This window comes from Octopus bimaculoides, chromosome 14 (assembly GCF_046866305.1).
Source record: "Octopus bimaculoides isolate indiv1 chromosome 14, ASM4686630v1, whole genome shotgun sequence".
NCBI classification, from domain to species: Eukaryota; Metazoa; Mollusca; class Cephalopoda; order Octopoda; family Octopodidae; genus Octopus; species Octopus bimaculoides.
The window spans coordinates 41,975,757-41,997,692 of record NC_142941.1 but is presented as its reverse complement, the minus strand read 5'-3'; the positions used below and the strand labels follow the sequence as shown (position 1 = coordinate 41,997,692).

At 33.3% G+C, this 21,936-nt stretch overlaps 1 long non-coding RNA gene across 1 annotated transcript; it reads right to left on the bottom strand.

Annotated features, from left to right (window-relative positions):
- Positions 1-557: 557 nt before the first annotated feature.
- Positions 558-19,319, bottom strand: LOC128249442 (uncharacterized). Its single transcript, XR_008265564.2, has 2 exons — positions 17,782-19,319; positions 558-1,146 (listed from the first exon to the last, which is right to left on the bottom strand). It is a non-coding gene; the product is annotated as an uncharacterized LOC128249442 (long non-coding RNA).
- Between the last annotated feature and the right edge of the window lie 2,617 nt (positions 19,320-21,936).

Below are 21,936 nucleotides of genomic sequence, written 5' to 3'. Positions count from 1 at the left end.
TGTTTCTTATATGTTGTTTTATTTTATCTTATTTAGTTTTGTAGGAGTATGAATCAAAACCAAAAGAGAAAATAAGATTTTGGAACTATTGATTTTTACCTGCCCGTTAGATACAAATAACAGTCAAGTAGCCATAGAAACAAGTTATTAGTCAAAGAAATAATGACACAAAGGGTTCTTTTTGACAGAGATTCCAATCTAAGTAATGACGGACCATTATTTCTGTCACTGTTGTTTTCTCAATGATGTTTTAACAAGTGCTGTTTCTTGTTATCTTCAAAATCTCCATCAGAATCAATTGAGGAAAAAGAAGTCTGCTGACACACATTTTGGCATCTATAGTCTGATGGGAGTTTACTCAATCTAATTATGTGTCAATGATATTGGCTTCAGACCTCACTAGATGACTGCTAGACTAAATTTGATGCTGCCTAATAGTGCTGCTTCCACCAACAAACCATTTACTGTATAAGAATTAAGACAGAGCAAACCAAGCAAATAAAGGCATTATAAACAATTAAAATAAAATAAAACAAAACAAAAAAAGCAATATCTAATTAAATGACAGTGTTGGAAAATAATTCAATTGTTTATTGCAGACCAATTCTTCACTTTCCCAATTCAACATTTCCCAAGAAATATAATTACTTAATTTGATAAAACCAATCACCTGACATCTCTTATTTTTACCATCTCTATTCTCTCCATCATCTTATTCTCGTTTTCTCTTCATCTTTAATATAATTACTTTGCTGCTAGTTGCGACATAAGTTTACTCCTAAACAGCTCAATAAGAGTTTGAATTCAAATATTTCATTCAAACATATTCAGCTTGGATGGAATTAAATCAACTATTCAAATAAACTATTATTTAAACTATAGCAAGACTTAGATTACCATTTCAGTTTATTAAAATAGTATCTTTATAGGTTGGCTTATGACCATATTCAGTCAAGCAATGAACAATTCTTTCTGTAGCACCATCATCATCATCATTGTTGTCATTGTCGTCGTCTTCGTTATCATCGTCATCACCATCATCATCATCATTTATGTTTCTATTTCACTACTACTATAAGCTTCTTCACTGAATCTCCATGCTCCAAGAAGAGTAATTTCTTTTCGCTCTACTGTGATTTCACAAACCTATTAATTGAAAATTTAATAGTTAAAAGATAAGATTAATAGTCTGTTTAACATGGCTTGAAATATTACTGGAGACAATCCATTACTGATGAAGAAACGAAATGAAATGAAATGAAATATGAAATACGAAAATGAAGACGACCAAATACAGATATATTAACAGCAAGATGACAAATACACGCCAAACATGAACTGATGTGGTTTCAAATAAAGTAATTTATTCAGGAAAATATTGTCATCAACAGTGACAGAAACCTCCTGGTAATCAATAATGACTCATGGAAGAAGATGGATCAGAGGGGAGAAAGCCTACAATTTTTAGTTATATTGATCAAAAACATGGATAATTGAGTGATGTTTTGGAAAACTGAACAGGAATAAGAGAATAAACAGTTAACTCATCCACAAATATAAATAAGCATGAATACATGAATATATAAATACTTGCTTCATGAAAATATTTCTCTTAGTTCAAAAAGATATACAGTTTTGCACTTAAGAGAATTTATTTTTAGTCAAGTAAACAGAAATAAATTTTGCTATTTTAGATTGAACATGTTACAATCAGAAAATAGTATGGGCATAAATTTTATAAGCTGAGTAACTGCGAGTTATGTTAAATTTATTTTGGTTGTTGTTTCACTAAGACAAGCATTATTTCTACTTAACAAAAACGAAATCTAAAAAAAAAACAAAAAAAAAACTGAAATACACAGGGAAGGAATATTTGGCAGTAAATAGGGAAAAGTTTCAATATTTACTCATCCAAAGCAGTGAATTGGCAGACTTGTTAGCATTCTGAGTGAAATGCTTAACAGTGTTTCATCTGTCTTCGTGTTCTGAGTTCAAATTCTGCTGAGATCAGCTTTGCCTTTCATCCAGTGGTGGACTAGCAAGGTTGCCAGCTTGCCTGATGGCAAGTGGCTCCCTGTGTCATTAGAATCCATATATGGCAGCCTATCCCCTCAAATTTGAGAATTTTTTATTCACTCCTGGAAGAATGCATTAATTATTTCAGCCTGGCTGTGTTTGTAGACAGTTGAAAACAATATTTTTAACAGAAAAAAAAAAGAAAGAAAATTAATTGTAGTTGTGGGTGAACCCCCTTAATCTCCTGGCAACCAATATTTTTAGACCCAATCTGCCACTGGTTTCATCCTTCCAAAGTCAATAAAATAAGTACCAGTTGAGTACTGGGGTCGATGTAATCGACTAGCCCCCTCCCCTCAAAATTTTAGGCCTTTGCCTATAGTAGGAATGAAAATTTACTCATCCCTTTTCATCATTAGGAACTTAACTTTGTTTCTGTTAGACATAATTTATTGGTTTTTCATTTAAGTCAAGCTCATAAAAATCATTTGTTAGGAAGTGAAGGCAAATATTTTCAGAAATCTTCAAACTATACACTTTATCTCTTTGTAAAGATGCGATAAGGTGTGACTTTTCATCTCAGTAATGGCTAAATATATTGACTTTTGTCTGGAATATATTATGAAGAATTCTTACGCTGCCACATTTATCATTCTTTTAAACTAATACACTAGATTGTTATTTTGTAATGCCTAAAATCTCTCTCCAACTCTTTTGGCTTGTTCCTCTAAATTGAAGCCATTTTTCTATGACATTCAATCCATTTAAATTCTTTTAAAATTAATTTAAAATGTTTGAAAATTATTGTCTATAAAACATGAATATACATTTACACATTTATGTAAACTTTTTGAATATATACAAACATAAGGATTATGAATGGCTGTGTTGATAATGTTGATTGAAATACAATGCTGTATTTAATTAGCTCTTTTAGATTTTGAATCAAAATCTTTCAGAGGCAAATTTTGCATTTTGTCTCATCAGAGTTAATAAAGTAAGTGCCAATTATATATTGTGAGCTAATTCAAGTGATTTATAAACACATAAGTAAGCTTCAACAAATGTAAAAATTCCAGATACATATATATTAAAAGACAAAAGAAAGCCAAGAATACATTAGAAAATTTAACATTTTAGTTTCATAATAAAATATTTGTGATATAAATGAATAAGAAACATTTGACATTGGCTGTTAACACTTATTTCATTTGTTTCTTTTCTTTTTTTTTTTTTTTTTGCCTAGCTACGTTTTTATACTCAGTTGGCTTTTAAATGTTTCATACTGTAACTTTGTTAACAATGACATTTATAGTATGATCTAAATTTTAACAGCTGCAACTTTTAGATCAAATTCGTGTGTCATGCTGGTGCTGATATGAAGTTTGTTTCACCACTACATAACACCAAGGGCAAGTGAGTGTTGTAAATAAAGTCTTGAGACAACCAATACCTTTTGAGTAAACTGTGAGAAACTCTGTGCATATACATATCTATTGTTTACAATTTCTTAGGGACACACATGCACATATTTGTATATAAGCATATGTGTGTGTGTGTGTGTGTGTCATAGAAATAGAAAAAACCTTGGTACAGTAGGGCATATTTGAAAAAGTGAAGGAAAATGACTGCTTGCTACTTTAGATAATTAGACTTTCATTAAAGTAGAAAATAATTATCAGAAAAGTCGTTCTTCAATTTTACAAATATATGTGTATGATGTGTGTATGTGTTTGAAAAGTGAAGAATGTACATGTGTATATGTATGTATGTATGTGTATATATATGTATGTATATATATATATATATATATATATATATAGCTATAGATATAGACACACATATACATGCGTGTGCGTATGTATAAATAATAGATAGATAAATATAGATATAACCCAAATAAAAAGAGTTTAACACATCTTTAATGACTAGTTACAATCGTTTCTGTATCACTCAGCTTTTATAATCATGGCACACAAAAGATCAGCATGGAAAGTTGCATAATATTTGCAATTTTAAATACTTGCTTGGCACTTCATCAGACTTGCATTGAATGATACACTCTTACATTATACATTTGCATATTTTGGGAGGAAACAAGAAGTATAACTAAAGACAAAACTAAAATGTCTGCAATTTCATAATATTTTTTTTTTTTTTATTCATTTATACTTCTTGTTTCCTCCTAATATAAGCAAAATACAATGCTTCACAGACATATTGTAAGAACACACCTTTTGATGTTTTAATATATATATATTTATGTGTGTGTGTGTATTTGTATGTGTGTATACATACATTCACAGACATATGTATATTTCCTTTGTTAACTCTTTCACTTCTACACTTTTAGTAACCTCCATTAACTTAAGATGCTATACAGAAGTCATGGTAATTATGGATAAATAGGTACATTGGCAGTTAGTGTAGCAGAAAACTATGGAGATTAAACATTGTTTACATATTTATTTATATTGTCAACATCACAAGTATGCTGAGTTCTAAATCTATCTTTCAAGTTACCAACGACTTGACTTGAACCTCTAACAATATAATGTATTGCCTCAAGGTAGCGAGCTGGTAGGATTGTTAGCATGCCAGGTAAATTGCTTAGTAGCATCTCATTCATCTTCATTTTTTTGAGGTCGATAAGATAAGTATGGTGGTGGTGGTGGTGGTGGTGATGATGATGATGGGTGATGAGGAAGAGGAGGAGGAGAATGATGACGATAGATCTGTAAATGAGTGGAAAATTCTTATTCATATTACACAATAAGAAGAGTATGATGTAATATATGATAAAACTGATTGACTTTGCTTATTGAACTGAACAATATTTCAACAGTTCATCCCTCTTTGGGTTCAAATAATAATTTTAAAAAATGAAAAAAATACACAGAAAGGCAAGAATTCAAAATTTCAATGGGATTGCTCTGCAGTCCTTTCAAGACAGAAAAAAGCATCATCAAGTTCCCCTCATTTGTAATGGTTTAAAACAAGGAAAAAGGAAGAAAAAGAACACTTGGTCAAAGTGTTTTGTATAAACCTGAAAGCATTCTCCAATCATTTTGTTCATTCCTTCAAAATCTGATGCTAGTACCTCACATATATGAGGGGTTCCCAAAAAGTTCCTGGCTTTGGGTAAAAGAAAATACAGGAGGATCAGTTAATTATGATTTTATTCAGCATATTCTCCTCTCACGTTCACACACTCATTGCAGCAGTTCTGAAATTTATTTTAAGCCCTCTAAGAACTCAGAAGTTTGGGCCTCCAAACAGGTCTTTTGCAATACCCGTAAAAACCAGGAACTTTTCAGCAACCCCTCGTATATTTATCCTTAGTCTACAAAATACATGAGAATAAATATATTTGTGAATTACTAGCATTGTGAGTAGTTTTCTCAATTTTTGGTCTAGCCTCTGTAACTTCTCTTTCACCACCAACTGATACTACCTACATCATACCTCAATAATGCAATCACTCATGTATTGATTGCTTGAATCTTACTTTTTCTATTCAGTTTTTCACTGCAGCATCAGTTCTAAGTGTTTGGAGACACTCTTGCATTAAAGCTCTTTTTCATTTCTTTATTCATCATCATCATCGTCGTTGTTGTCGTCGTCATCGTCATTCTTATAGTTTGGTGGAGAGGGAGAGAGAGAGAGAGAGAGAAAGTGAAAGAGAGGAGGGACTGTGCATATGGACTTTGCAACCCCTCTAAAACTGGTTTAACCAATGCAGTTGATGATCTTTTTGAACAAATACAAGCTGACTAGAGGGAAGGGTTTCCTGAAAATCTTCCTTATGGGGAGAAAGTGAAGAATGTACATGGGGTTAAGTGGAACTCAGAATATAAAATATGTGAATATTGAAAGAGAAATTAATGAATCAGGTGGGCTTGAATATTTGAGATGGTGGAGGTGGAGTAAGATTAACAAACTCCAAAGAACAGAAGCCACCATAGCGGTGGAATAAAAGACAGTACGAAGGAAACAGTATCTCTGTAGAACAGTGTTTAGAGGAATCTTAGGAAAAACTATGGTCCATGGAACTTTCTGAATGACATGGCTAACAAAAAATTACTTCCAGTTTCTTTAGTAATATGGCCTGCCTGATGGTGAATCATTTCTCTTGTGGCCTCCACAGAAAAGGTTGCCTATACCTAATCTAGAATGTTATGAGCTTTTGGCAGAGTTTAGAGGTTTAGGCGTCTTTAAAAGAACCAAGTAACTCTGTGCTACAGCAGTGCTTGATATAAGGGGGTGCTGAAAAGATCCTGGCTTTAAGGGAGGCTCAACCTTCCAAGTTCTTTTCCAGAGCTCAGAAAAACTGAAGGACCTCTGCAATAAGTGTGTGAATCTGAGAGGGGAATATGTTAAATAAAATCATAATTAACTGATCCTCTTGTATTTTCTTTTACTCAAAGCCAGGAACTTTTCAGCACCCCCTCATAGACTACAAGCTACTGATTCTTTGGTCTGTAGACCTGGCCAGCAACATATCTGTTCAACCAACTGCATCTATCATAATTTGCAGTTCATGTCAAAAATTACTTGTGAATATTAATCAAAGTTTAGATCAACAGGAAAACATTTATCTTAGTAATGGTTGATGTACTGAAGTAATTCATTCCCAAACTACTATCAATAAACTGGTTGTGTGTGCAAGTCATCCAGATATGACATCTTGACATTTACAGAGAAAGTAATGGTGGGAGGTGTGATAAAATGGTGTAAAAGGTATACAGGCAGAGAGAAAGACTTGAGAAAGAAAGAAAGAAAGAAGGAAAGAAAGAAAGAATGAAAGAAGGAAAGAAACAGAGAAAGTAAAAGAGATGGCTATGATAAAATGTGTAGCGGAGTATGAGTATATATTTATGCTAAAGACAAAGAATGTGAAAATGAGAAAAATAGTGTAAGGCAATAAAAGATAAATGATGCAGCAGACCTAAGTTCATTTCCTATATAAATATATATATGTATATCTATAACAATACCTCTGTCTGTCTATTTATCTCTCTCTCTTTATCTATCTATCTATTATCTAGCTGTCTCTCTTTCTGTATATATAAGTATATATATGTATATGTATATATATATATATATATATATATATATATATACACACATATATACACATACATATATATTTGAATGTGTGCGCATGTGTATATGTTATATATACATATTTGTATATGTATGCACACACACACATATACATATAAATACGCATGTACACACACACATACATACACATATACATACATGCATACATAGATACATACATACAAACATGCATACATATCTATGTGTTGCAAATGACTCAAGTATTTATGCTATTTCCGGTGAAAATCTCATTATACAAGAAGGAACCCTTATGGTAGTCAGGTTGTTGCAGACAATTTGCTGCCAACTAAAAGTGGATGAATATGAGAATTAAAAGCAAGGAAGCTCCTGTGATATTTCTTGAATTAAACTCAATAATGAATTTCAACAATTCTTTCTGTGTTTGCTAATATTATATTAGAAAGGGGAGTGTCAGTTAGCAGCATTAAAAATGTGTAATCTTGGCTGTATGGTTAAGAAGTTTGCTTCATAAAGCTTGAGGTTTTGGGTTCAATCTCATGGTCCAAGCTGTGTGTTGTGGTTCTTGAGCAAGACACTTTATTTCATGTTGCTCCAGTTCACTCAGTTGTAGAAATGAGTTGCAATGTCACTGGTGCCAAGCAATATTGATCTTTGCATTTCCCTTGGCTAACATCGGTGGCATGGAGAGGGTAGGCTGGTATGCATGGGCGACTGCTGCTCTTTCATAAACAGCCTTGACTGGGCTTGTACCTTGGAGGGTATATCTTTGTGTCATTCAAATCTTTGTGAGTTGAGGACCTTCTGTGATTCACTCTGGACCTCAACAGTGCTGTTAAAAAACTTTGAACTTTTTATTACTTACTCTTTTGCCATGAAGGTTTGGTTCAACAAAACTACCCCAGTACTTATGTTTTTTTAAGTCTGGTATTTATTCTATTAACCTCATTTGCCAAACTGCTAAGTTATGATGATATAAACTAACACAGTTTGTCAAACAGTAGTGGGTGACAAACAAAGACACACATACACATGCACATACATATGAGTTTCTTCCACACAGTCTCCATTTACTAAATTCTTTAAGAAAGTATTGGTAACCTTGGAGCTATAGAAGAAGACACTTGCCCAAATACTGTATAGTAGAACTGAATCTGAGACTACATGGTTGCAAAGTAAGCTTCTTAACCACACAGTCATACTTGCAACTATGATCACATCAACCTCAGTACTTAACTAGTACTTTATTTTATTGATTTCAAAAGGATGAAAGATGACCTTGGGGTTATTTGAACTCAGAAAAGCTGGAACAAATGCTGCTAAGCATTTTTTTTCTTTGTCTTTTCCACTGTACTAACCAGCCCACCACCTTGAAATTAATTAAAAATAGAATTAATTTTTATTAAAGAAAATTTCATGGCTCACCACTTTAAGTATGTTAATACTGACCTTACTATTTGCTTTTTGTGCAGATCACATCCCTAGGTATATTCTAATGTATAGCCTCCTAATGTTGAGTTTACGATCATAATATTATGGGTTTGATTCCTGTATCAAACACTGCATTGCATTCTTTAGTAAGGCATTTCATATCCCAGTGTTCTAGTCTACTTATTTGAAAATGTGTACAAATATAGTGCAGGGGCAACCCTACACCCAACCCCGTCCTACCTGTTGTCACAAGCTCAATGTCCAGTTGAGTCAAGAGTTAGAAGTGTCAAGAGGGTGTCTATGTTTGTTTGAAACTACATAGATCTCTGAGACAAGCAACAATGGCACGGTACATGTCACAAGGTCATTCTCTCTTATGAGTGATGACAATGGGCTTTATATAGTAAATATATTATTTAAGACACGCTTGCTTTTTAATGACAATCAAAATACTTACAATATATGGCCCTGTAATAACGATTTAATTTAATTTACTCTCCTGGATTACATTGATGTTGGCTAATTAATTGTTTCTGACCTAACTATTTAGAGAAAGAAATTAATTTTGATAATGTAATTGAAGAATAATTTAATTAAATGAGATTTTCTTACAAATTGTTTTTGTTCTCTTTTCTTTCTCTTTTATACCTTTGTTTCAGATTCCGTACACAGTCACATTTCTTTCAACCTTCATTGGTTACAGTCATGGATTTGGTACCAAATCTCATTTCCATATAGCCAATAATCAACTGAACTATCAGTAAATGTTACAATCGAAATTATTATAATTTCTCGAGGTTATGAAGCAAATAAAGCACAACCATGGACAATTCTTTTTTTTTTTTTTTTGCATTATTACAAAAATGTGATGACCTGCAAGATCTTTAGCAAAAATTCCAATATAATTTCCACATATGACTAATTCTTAATGAGAGATCAGAATAAAAGACAAAATGTAATTTCATAGCAATTGACAAAAATATTAAAACCTGATTTATTTGTTTTTAAAGATTTTTTTTTTTTTTTACAAATCATATTTTGTTTGTTTTTCTGCTATTTTTCCAAGTATTTACCCACCATTCCAGTGGCATCACTGTTTCTGTTTGATAACACTGTCTTTATACAATTTCAAGTGCTTCTCCTTGTTCTAGGTAGCCATTTTAAATTAATTGAATTTTTAATTGTATGCACAGTACTGCTTCATTTCTTCATTTTTAATTTTTCTAATGTTTTATTTAAAAAAATTTTTTTTTTCAAGCGCTCCGCATTGAGAAGAATGATAGTTATTCTTTTATCTCTTTGGTTGTAAAGCTTAAACATACAATTTTATTTTTATTTCATTTTATTTTTTAATAATAATGTTTCTGTGTATTTGTGATTCTGCTTCTCTCTCACGATCACTAATACAACATTACAATTCAATTGCAAACAGTTAGTGTTTTAAAAATAAAGATTTTCTTTTAATGTATTCTTCTCTCTCTCTCTCTCCTTTCTCTCTCTCCCTCTCTCTTTCTTGCTCTCTAGTTTCAAAGCATGGCAGACACGGATATTTCTTTGTCAATTCAACATTAAATGAACATAAAGGGAAATTTCTTCAACTCTCTCTGCTTTAGGGGAAATCAAATAGCAAAACCCAGCCTATAGCAATCTTTCCTTCCTGCATGCTATATTACTTCGTAGGGTTTCTTCTCTATGAATGTGTTTCGTTGATGTCATGTTGTTATAGAAAACAACTATAATAATATTTAGAAGTTGCTTTAAAGGCCTTGACTACAGCCTTTCTGAAGAATTACTCTAAATGGACACATTTTGTAAATTGGAATGACAAACTGATAAAAGTAGTTGTCAAATGTTTGCTTATTGATTTCTCACAAGGCTGGCTACAAATTGCAAGATGTGGTATGTAGCTGATTGGATCTGTCATAATACATTACTGGTACTTAGTTTGTCCTCTCTGGATGAAACTAATATATATTTGATCTAAACATGAATTTGGAGCTATAATAAAATATGAAGAGACCAAGGTTGATGGTTTATTGTTTCTGTTACTTTCTGTCCTCTTTCTCACCATCGTTGTCATTACTATCATAATCCTCATTGTCATCGTCGTTGTGGTCATCATCATCATCATCACCATCATCATCTCCAAGCACCACCAAACACCAATCCCCTCCTCCACTTCTTCTTCTGCTTCCTCCCCCTCTTCTTCCATCTCCTCCCCCACCTTCCACTTCCACCTCCTCTTTATCCTCCCTCATCGTCATCGTATGTCCCTTTTTCCACATGAAAATTACTAGATGGGCATCATATCAACTAATTTCAGTTAGTTTTTAACTTACCAGATCAAAAATTTATCACTGCAAACCTAAACTACTACTACTACTACTACTACTACTACTACTACTACTACTACTACTACTACTACAGCTGCTGCTACTGCTACTACTGCTACTACTACTACTACATTCCCTTGTAGTTGAATGGTTTCAAGTCACCTTAGAATCACATCTTTAGTGATGAGAAAAGAAAGGCTGTTAACCTGATAACTAATTTAAGTCAAGAAAGTCATGAGTTTAAACTAATTAAAATTAATTATAGAATACATAAATTCAATCTCTGCAAATATCATGGCAACTCCAGACATGTTTCAGACTTGTTAGATCTCATTAGCAAAACAGGGTTTTCTGTTATGGCATGATGATCTTAGAATGATGAAAAGAAAGATATAGATTTTATATGAATTAACACTGAGAGGTAGGATAATTTAAAAGAATAACTGGATAAAATACTCCAGGATCCCTACTGCATGAAACATAGATAGAAAAGTGCCTACAAACATATTTGATATAGTTGACCAAGATATTTTTTATTAATTAAGCCTATCTTGAAAGAGTAAAAGATTAACCAATAAGTCTACAATAGAACTTTCCAGATTCCATGTCTCTGAACATCTTAAAAATGTTTTCTGATAAATCCACTTTTAATTCTCTTTTTATCTTCCTGAATGTACCAAAGGCATTCATTAATTTTAATGATATATAGTAGTTATTATTAATGTTGCACTAAGAATTAGATAAATTGCTGGACTGGAATTTTTGGCAGCTTAGCAAAGACTGGCAGACGAACAGCATTGACATAGCCATCTATGAAATCAAATATTGAGAATGTGTCACAAATTTGACATTGTACGATATACAGTGGAAGTGAAATAGTCAATGAGATTTGATACTGATCACACAAAATATAAGGGAAACAGATACTGGTTTGTGAATTCATATCTACTACAAGTGTAATTAAAAGTCTGATGTTCCTAACTTACTATGTTTTCATATTAATCTTTTAGCATTTAAATTTGCCATATCCAGCCTAAATAGTCTGCCTGCTTTATGTTCAACTTGGCCAAATTCAGCCTTTCACACTTGTCCTATAATGTCATTCTAAATATAAACAATGATATTATCAAAATCTCAAAGCTATGAGATAATGAATGATTAACTAAAAACAATGTGAATAAATAAGCATTATATTTGACAGAGTAATCTGAATGTTAAAAAGTCAGAACAGTGGAATGTATTCATTTTTATGATATAAAGAGTAATATAAAAGAGATACTAAAACTTTAAAAAATCAGAGGAATATTTTTAAAGATTTGTGTACAAATCTACCACCAAAAATCACATTCACTACACCCAGTTATAATCATTGTCATGAATCCTTTATGCAAGGAGTATGTTCTATTCTACAATAGCTCTGAGGCAATTAATGCCTTGCTAGAGGTGGGGGAGTACAATGCCAGGTTCTTAACTTCCCAGAATTTCAAGCTTCTGGAATTTTCACTTTGTTCATGTCTTTCTTGACTTACAGAGGTTCAAAAGGAACATTAAGGGAATCAGTCTTACCATGCTAGGAGAGATGGGCACAGAACCATGGGTGCTGCACTTTCCTCTAGATAAAAAAACTGAGAAAATGTGAAAAAGAAACAAAAAATAAAAATTGGAATATCTCTTTGAGGAAATTTTTGTGCAGTTAGGACTGATTTGGGACTAAATAACAACAGTAACTGACATAAGTCACATAACAAAGTTGCTTAATTTGGTAAACAAACCATAGAAATTGAAAGGCTGTAAAATAGAGATTGTATTTTAGACTCAGTTGTTTGTAGGTTATAACATCTTCAACTACAAGGAGTGAAATAATGCAGTTATTTTAGATTCTTCAATAAATACTAAGCAAAACTTTATGGCTTGAACAGAAGGTATCAGAATTTTAAAAATAAGAATTCACTTAGATACTTGATAAGCGTCAAATGTATTAAGATTCACATAATACAGGCATTCATAGCAATAGAATGAGCCCACAAATGAATAGCTGTCCTTAGAACATTTATCAATACAATGGATATGGGTATTAGTATTAGTCTGACTATACAAAAAGTTACATGAAGGAAGATTTCTTTGCTAGGCAGGCATGTAAATGTAACATTTATATAGGGAGAAGAAACATTTCGTTTTAGTTTGTCATAATGGAAAAGTTACATTTTATCAGGAAAATTGATTTGTAAAGTAACCACAGCTTTCAAGAGCTGCTAAAACTGAGAATATACATACCTTTTTCACACAACTATTGAGAAAACACATCCCAAATGATTGGTTGGAGAAAATTAAGTTAGACAGTGAAAGCATAGAAGTATACTTGCATGCTGAAGCTGTACAATTGCTTGTGTCACGAGTCAGATTCAAAAAGCTGAAATCCTTCTACAATATGACAAATTCTGAATTTCAATTGCCGCTGCACACTAAGTAACCTATCAAAGTGTCCAGTAGTATCACGATATCAGTGAAATATAAAGGTAAAACTGTAAGAATTTAAAGTTTTATGCCATTAAGCCAAAATAGAAGACAGCACTCCTTTATGAGAGAAGCATGCCACACCAACTGAAATTTACCAGAAGAATTCTTGATACTAAAAGAATTTTAGAAATGCCTTGTTTGCAAATAAAAATGTCGTGGAAGCAAGAATCTAGTTTTTGAATGCAGAATACAGTACCAATTATTGTTCGTAAACATAAATATAACAGCTACAAGCCAAATGATACGGATAAGATAGAGGAAGAACCAGTAGTTGAAATACCAGAAATGGAAATATTCTATGACATTAATTCCAAATATATATGTAATGCCAAATTTGGTGTGAAAACAGAGTTCATTATATCAATCTTAGCACTTAACTGAGACTCATTTTATCAGCCTGAAAGAATTTTCATATAATTTCAACTGAGGATTTTAGGAGACATAACTAATAGTCACATGATTTTTACTATGACACTCTACCAATTCTACCAGTTCACTAACCTCGATATTCTTTAATATTAATGATAATGGCATTTATTTTGATTAGGGAATCCCTTTTAATTATTTCTGATATTGATTTTAAAATTTGACTCAAGACCAGTGATTTTGGAGGAAAGAATAAATCAAGCACAGCAATTCCAGTGTTCAATTGGTACTTACTTGATTGACACCCACAAAAAGTTGAAAGGCAATGTTGGCCTCAGCAAAATTTGAACTCAGAAAGTAAAGACGGAAAAAATGCCACAAAGCATTTTGCCCAGCGTGCAAACAATTCTGCTGGCTCCTCACCTTAATAATTTCTGGTATTGATAAAGCATTCACTTCAAGCTTGACCATATCATTTTATGCATTAGGGCTTCTAAAGTCAAACGCGTCCTTCTATTTCCATGACAGTAAAATGTAATTTGCTGGAGATGTAACTGCTGTTTCATACAAGTCAATATTGTTAAAAGCTAACTTCAAAAGATATATATACTTATTGATACTCTGATATTGATCAAGAGACAACCTAAACAGTTTCGAGGTTAAAAGCTTAATTCGGTTGATAATATATAGAATATAACGAATCAGCTGATTAAAAGGATCCCAGTATTTGACTGGTACATATTTCATCATCACTAAAAGATTCCGGTCAAAATCAATATAGGCTTATGTAGATTCAGATATATATGAAATAGTAAGAGTGGTTTTAAATCATAGCACAAGGCCAGCAATCTAGGGGGATCAAGTACGTTGATTACAACTACCCCAGTGTTCATATGGTACTTGTCTTATTGATCCTGAAGGATGAAAGGCATAGTTGACCTTGGCAGAATTTGAGCTCAGAATGTAAAGACAGGATGTAAAGAATCTGAACTCAGAATTTGAATGGTGTGCTAACAGTTCTGTTGTTTCACTGCATCATCATCATCCTCATCGTTTAATGATGCAGTGAACCAGCAGAATTTTAAGCTTGAAGTGAATGCTTTATCAATACCAGAAATTCAAATTCAAATTCAAATTCAAAATGCCTACCAACATTTCATCTGTCTTTACATTCTGAGTTCAAATTCTGCCAAGGTCCACTATGTCTTTCATCCTTTCAGGATCAATGAGACAGTAATAATAATAATAATAATAATAATAATAATAATAATAGTCTCAAATTTTGGTACAAGACCAGCAATTTCAGAGGAGGAGTTAGGTTAAGTACACTGACCTCAGTACTCAACTCGTACTTATTTTATTAACCCAGAAAGGAGGAAAGGCAAAGTCATCCTTGGCAGAATTTGAACTCAGGATGTAAAGATGGATAAAATACCATTAGGCCTTTAGTCTATCATGCTAATTACTCTGCCAGCTCCGTGCCAATGATAATAATCATTGTTCTAACATTTACTTACCCAAACTTGCATCATCAGGGAGACAAGAGAATGCTTGGAAAGAGTTTTTTACGGTTAGATGTCCTTCCTGAAACCAACCCCACTTGGAAACAAGAGGCATAACACACACACACACACGTGTGTGTGTGTGTGTATTGAGAGAGAGAGGGTAGCTGAGAAAGAGAGAATGAATGTGAGAGAGTAAATGGAAGAGGCAGTAAATAAGACTAATCATAATATTGAGTTTTAGAATAGGCCCAAGGCGACAAGTTTGGAGGAAAGAGATATTCAATGATATTGACTCTAGCATGTGACTGATATTTTATTCTATCAAACCCAGGAGGATGAAAAACAATGTCGATCCTTGTGTGATTTGAACTCAGAAAATTAGGATATAAAGTAAATACCACAAGGCATTTTGTCTCACACTAATTCTTCCACAGACTGCAGAAAAATACTTGACTTTCAGTTTACATTTAGGTTCTCCCTGGGATATGTAATGTGTGTATGTATTATGATTGACAACATATTTGCTTGGTTTTGTTGAGATATTCATGGTAATCTGTGATAACGTACCATTGTTTATGTTTATGTAATTAAGGATAAAGCAAGATATGCTGATTATATCAAGTATTAAGAGACAACAGGGATTAATTTTCTTTTGACTCTTTTGATTTCTAGTTGTGATTTTGCCAGAGTTAGCTTTGCATCTCATTCCTTTGCTGTGAAAATGAGCCAAATGTTTTAAATTATTTCTAAAGTGACACTTGTCACAACATGCAAGGGAAATAGCCTAGGAATCTTAAAACAGTTATTCCTTTTTCTTCCTTTTTTTTTTTCACTTTTTTTTTGTGTATAATCTTCAAAAAATCTCTTGTAGTTGACTAATAATTCATTGAAGTTGCTTCACAGAAAAATGGTTACCATTCAGTGATTGCTCTTTTAAAGAGAGAGAGAGAGAGAGAGGTAGGAGGTGGTGGCAGGCAGGCAGACAGACATACTGACAGACAGACAGACAGACAGACAAACAGACAGACAGACTGACAGACAGATAGAGATAAAGAAACAGAGACAGATATAGACAGGCAGAGAGAGAGAGAGAGAGAGAGAGAGAGAGAGAGAGAGAGAGAGAGAGAGAGAGAGAGAGAGAGAGAGAGAGAGAATCAGGGAGACACAGATTGATAGATAAATAGAGAGAGATAGTCAGGGAGAGATAAAGAGAGAGAAGCTCTGTTGCTTTGCTTTAGGTTCTACAATATCTTGTGAACAATTCTCATTTACCATTAAACTTATTTAATACAAGAATAACTGTTTAATATGATATGAAATGACATGGTAAACATTGTCACAGTTAACAAGAAAGCCCTCGAAGAATTTGGAATCAGTTGTAGCATTAAAGTATTTGATTGGATTAATTCTCTTCACTCTTGATTAAACAGTTAAGATTAAAAGTGCATCATTATCTCACTGGAAATAATCTCTTGGCAGTATCATTTCCTTGTTGGTGTGGAATGTTAGAAGCCACTACCTTTATCTTAAACTACCACAATCACATATATTGACACGCTTTTCAACGATGAAATTTAATTGGGTAGCAGTAAGAGGAGAAGGAAGAGAAGGAAGAGAGGAAATAGAAATCAGTTGCAGGAGTGGTGCTTGATGATTTATCACAAGTTAAGGGCACCACCTCTTCTACCTCATAATATTTCTGTAGAGATTTTACTCAGCTTCAGGCTGAAACTTTTGATATTTGCCAACTAGTTTATTATCTCGATGTTTAACCCAGCAACTATATCATCATCAAAGTTTCCTTCTATGTCTAATGTTTTTGTTTCAGTTCCTTCTTTCTACAGCATTGTTTAATGAATACAGCTCACAATTCAAATGTTTATTTCAGAACAACTTTTGTTTATTTCATTTGTCCATAGATATTATTTATTCAGTGAGGAAAATCTCTCAGAGAATAATATGCCTTAACACTCTATCTTTAGAGCATGTATTTTAGTAATAAACAAATCTATTTAAATTATGGAATTTCATTGTTTAAAAGAGAAGAAATTGAAGAGAGAAGAGAAAAGATGTAAATTTATAGAAAGTGGTTCAATTTCCGAGAGGAAAATACCAGAAATTGAAATATCCTCTAATATACATGTGATGTCATATTTGGTGGAAGAAAAGAGTTGACTACCTCATCCTCAGTGCTTGAATGGCACTTATTTTATCAGCTTGAAAGAATGAAAAGTAAAATCAATCTTGGTATGATTTGGGGCCCAGAACATTAATTCTTTAGCATTTAAAGCAGCCATATCCAGCCAAGACAGTCTACCTGTTTAATTTTCAAACTGTCAGAACCTAGCCTCTTACACCTACCTTACAATGTCATTCTAAAGATATACAATCATCTCACTGAAATCTCAAAACTACAAGATAATGCATGATTAATTCAAAACTATGTGAATTAATAAGTATTAAGTTTGATTGAGTAATCTGAATACTAAAGAGTTAAAGGATGTAATGAGTAGTCATATTATATTTACTTTGTGTTTCCATTTCATTGAGTTGTTTATATGCTATGTTCCACATGATCTGAAATTATAGAACATTGCAGAATGGTAGTGATCTCTGAGATTTGAAAATAGACATAATAGTTTCAAATTTTGGTACAAGGCCAGCAATGTTAGGGGAGGACCTCGGTCAATTTACATCATTTTTACATGTATAAGGAACCCTTTCTTGTCAAAATTTAGGTTATAAAATATGGGAGTTTCTTATATATGGATAATTCCTTATAATCCCTTACAAAACCTTTTTTTCCAAATTTTAAGCCCCAAAATTAGGGAACTCTTTATGCATGAGGGCTGTTTATGCACGTTAAAATATAGTACATCAACCCCAGTACTCAACTGGTTCTTATTTCATTGACCCAGAAAGGGATGAAAGATAAAGTTGACTTCAGCAGAATTTGAACTCAGAATGTAATGTCACTAAACATTTTGTCCAATTTTCATGTGACTTAATATGGTTTACGTATCCTGCTTTTAACAACAGAACATGGTCACATATAATACATATCCAATGTTCACTGTTGATTACAGTTCAAATTATTCCTTTATGACAGGCCCTTTTAAGCTCAGAGTGCTGAATCATCTTTTCCTCCTAGGCATTGCAACCAGTCCTAACAGCACCTCTCCACTTGTTCCAATCTAGAGCGTCATTTTCCCTATCACATATATATTATCTATATGTATATATATATATATATTTGTATATATATATATATATGTAAAGATATGAATATCTATGTGCTCATGCTGCTTCCTCATTCCGACATTGTGTGATAGATTCAAATGAGTGTTATTATGATACAAGCAGTGTCATTGGTTTCTAACCTTCCATGAGTACTTGTCTGATTATGAGGAAATATAATCTTGCCCAGAAGTGAGTGAGAATTGGTGACAAGAAGGGCATTCAGATGTAGAGCATGTGCTTTGATGAACTACATCTTACCTATGCTGCATGGAAAAATGGCATTAAAATAATGAAGATGGTGATGATGATGATGTTGAGGATGATGATGATACACACACACACACACACACACACATTTATATTTCAAGCCATCCATTCATCCAACCATCCATATATGTGTGTGCATGCATGTTTGTGTGTGTGTGTGTATGTGTCGGTGTCCATATACACAGACTCACATATCAATTATATATGATAAATAAAATATATTTCTGCAGAGATATCCTGATAACTGATAATCTGATAATTTCTTTCTATATGTGACTCTCCGAGATATTTGTTTTGACTAGGCACAGGGCGAAGAAAGATAAGGTTTTCTGATGCTAAGATTTTTCCGAGAACATTAAGACTATCATAATATTGGAATGGTTTCAACCGAGAATTGAAACCAGGTGGTGTTTACACTTTAAAAGCGTCCCCAGTTTGTATCATTATTTTTCACAAAACGATGCTGTTTCATGATTGAAGGAAGATAAGCACACACATACACACACACACGCACGCACACACAAAGGCATACACATACATACAAGCATGCACACAAACTATACATAGACAGTGATGGAATTAGATATGGGAAGAGAAATATGAATAAAAAATATATTTGTAAATATATATCTCAATCTTCATCATTGGCATTATCAAACAGCCATCACTGTTACATATAGCACCTTTGCCAATACTAACCTATTTATGCATATATATATATATATATATATATATATATATATGTGTGTGTGAAATATCTCTATGTATCTATATCTATATATGTATAATATATACCTGTATGTATATATATATATATATATATATATATATATATATACACATGCACAAACACATTCACACGTACTTACACATCTGTATACCTACATACATGTGGGTGTTCATGTATGCACATACATTCTTTTATTCTTTTATTTGGTTCAGTCATTTGACTGCAGCCATGCTGGAGCACGGTCTTTTGTGGAACAAATCAACCCCAGGACTTATTCTTTGTAAGCCTAGTACTTATTCGATAGGTCTCTGTTGCTGAACCGCTAAGTTATGGGGACATAAGCACACCAACATCAGTTGTCAAGCGATGATGGGAGTCAAACACAGACACACAAATACATACATACATGCATATATACAACGGACTTCTTTCAGTTTCTGCCTACCAAATCCACTCACAAGGCTTTGGTCAACCCAAGGCTATAGTAGAAGACAGTCACCCAAGGGGCCATGCAGTGGGACTGAACCCAGAACCATGTGGTTGGGAAGCAAGCTTCTTACCACACAGCCATGCCTGTACACCATCATTGTTATAATTTTCTGTCTGTTTATTTCTTTCCCATGTTGTTATGGTTTAGATAATTAATCTATTCTATCTCTATATTCTTACCATTTGCTGTTTCTTTATCAACTGACATACATTTCCAGACTACTCTTGTGTATGGCATGTTGCTTTGCATACTTAAGGTACAGGCATGGCTCTGCGATTAAGAAGTTATAACCAATTACATGATTTTTTGTTAAGTCAAACTGCATGATTCCTTGGTGATGATGATGAGGAGGAGGCAAAGGAGGATGTTGTTGATGATGATGATAGAAAGATAGATAGATAGAAAGATAGATAGATAGATAGACAGACAGACAAATAGATGGATGGATATATAGATAGTCAGATAGACAGATAGACAAACAGACAGACAGACAGACAGATAGACAAATAGATAGACAAATAGATAGATAGACAGATAGCTAGATAGATAGATATATAGATAGATAGATAGATAGATAGATAGATAGACAGACAGATTGATAGACAGACAGATTGATAGATAGATAGATAGATAGACAGACAGATAGATAGACAGACAGATTGATAGACAGACAGATTGATAGACAGACAGATTGATAGACAGACAGATTGATAGACAGACAGACAGATAGATAGATAGATAGATAGATAGATAGATAGATAGATAGATAGATAGATAGATAGATAGATAGATAGATAGATAGATAGACCCAGGGTTTAGATATTTTTACATCTGATACTTATTGTATTTGTTTCTGTTGCTGAATTCCCACTTATGGGGATGTAAGCAAATCAACACTGGTTGCCAAAGGATGGAGTGGGGGACAATCCAAAAAACACAGACACACTCACATATACACACATGCATACACACACACACACACACACATGGATGTATGACAAGCTTCCACACAGTTTCCATTTTCCAAATTGACCCATGGAGTATTAGTTAATGCTGGCTTTGTGCTATGCCTTGTTCAACTCTTGCTAGCCCTTACTCTCTCTCCCTCTCTCTTCCCTTCCCTACCTTTCTCATTAATTAATCCTGTATCACTCATTATTAACATCAATCACTCCCAGTTGCATACCATTGTCTTAGCCATCATGATGGCTTTCCATCACACTTACTCAAATTATTCCCTCCTCCTCTCTCACTCATTATTAACACTCAACACTCCTCTCTCTCATCACTTTCTCATTCTCATTATTCCCACAACTTTTAGCTATTTTCCCTCTGATGAGTCTCACTCTCTCTCTTCTCCCACCATAAGGCTAATGAGTTTTCTATTCAAACTATTTGGTAACAATTATCAGGGGGATGTCTCCCCCGTCCCATCTTTCTCTCTCCCACTGCCATTACTTTTACCTTAATCTTTTTTTTACTAGTGTTACTCTGGTTTACTTCTATTTCTTTTCTATCTTTCCTCTAACTCTGCTTTGTTGTCATCATTCACTTTCCCTTCACTATCCCAGTCAGTCGGAATGCTTCTATCCAATATCTTTACCAACTACCCTCATATAGCTGCATGTCACTTCTTCCTTCATTCTTCTATTACTCTCTCCCCTCCTCTCTCTCTCTCTCACTCTTTCTTTTTCTTATATTTCCTTCTTGCATTTATCACTCTAAATCTATTATTTTACTCTTCTACCATACCTCTGTCACTCCTCCTACTCAGCTCTGAAGGAAGAAAAGGAACAAATAAATGGAAATATTGTTGAAGATGAGAGAAACCCTTGTGTTGGTTTTGTGATAACATCTACACTTAGTACTGTCTGTAAAGTGGGTAGCAACAGAAAGGGCATCTAGTTGTAGAGGCAATATCAAAAATGGAATGTGGAAAAGAAATAAGATTTGACT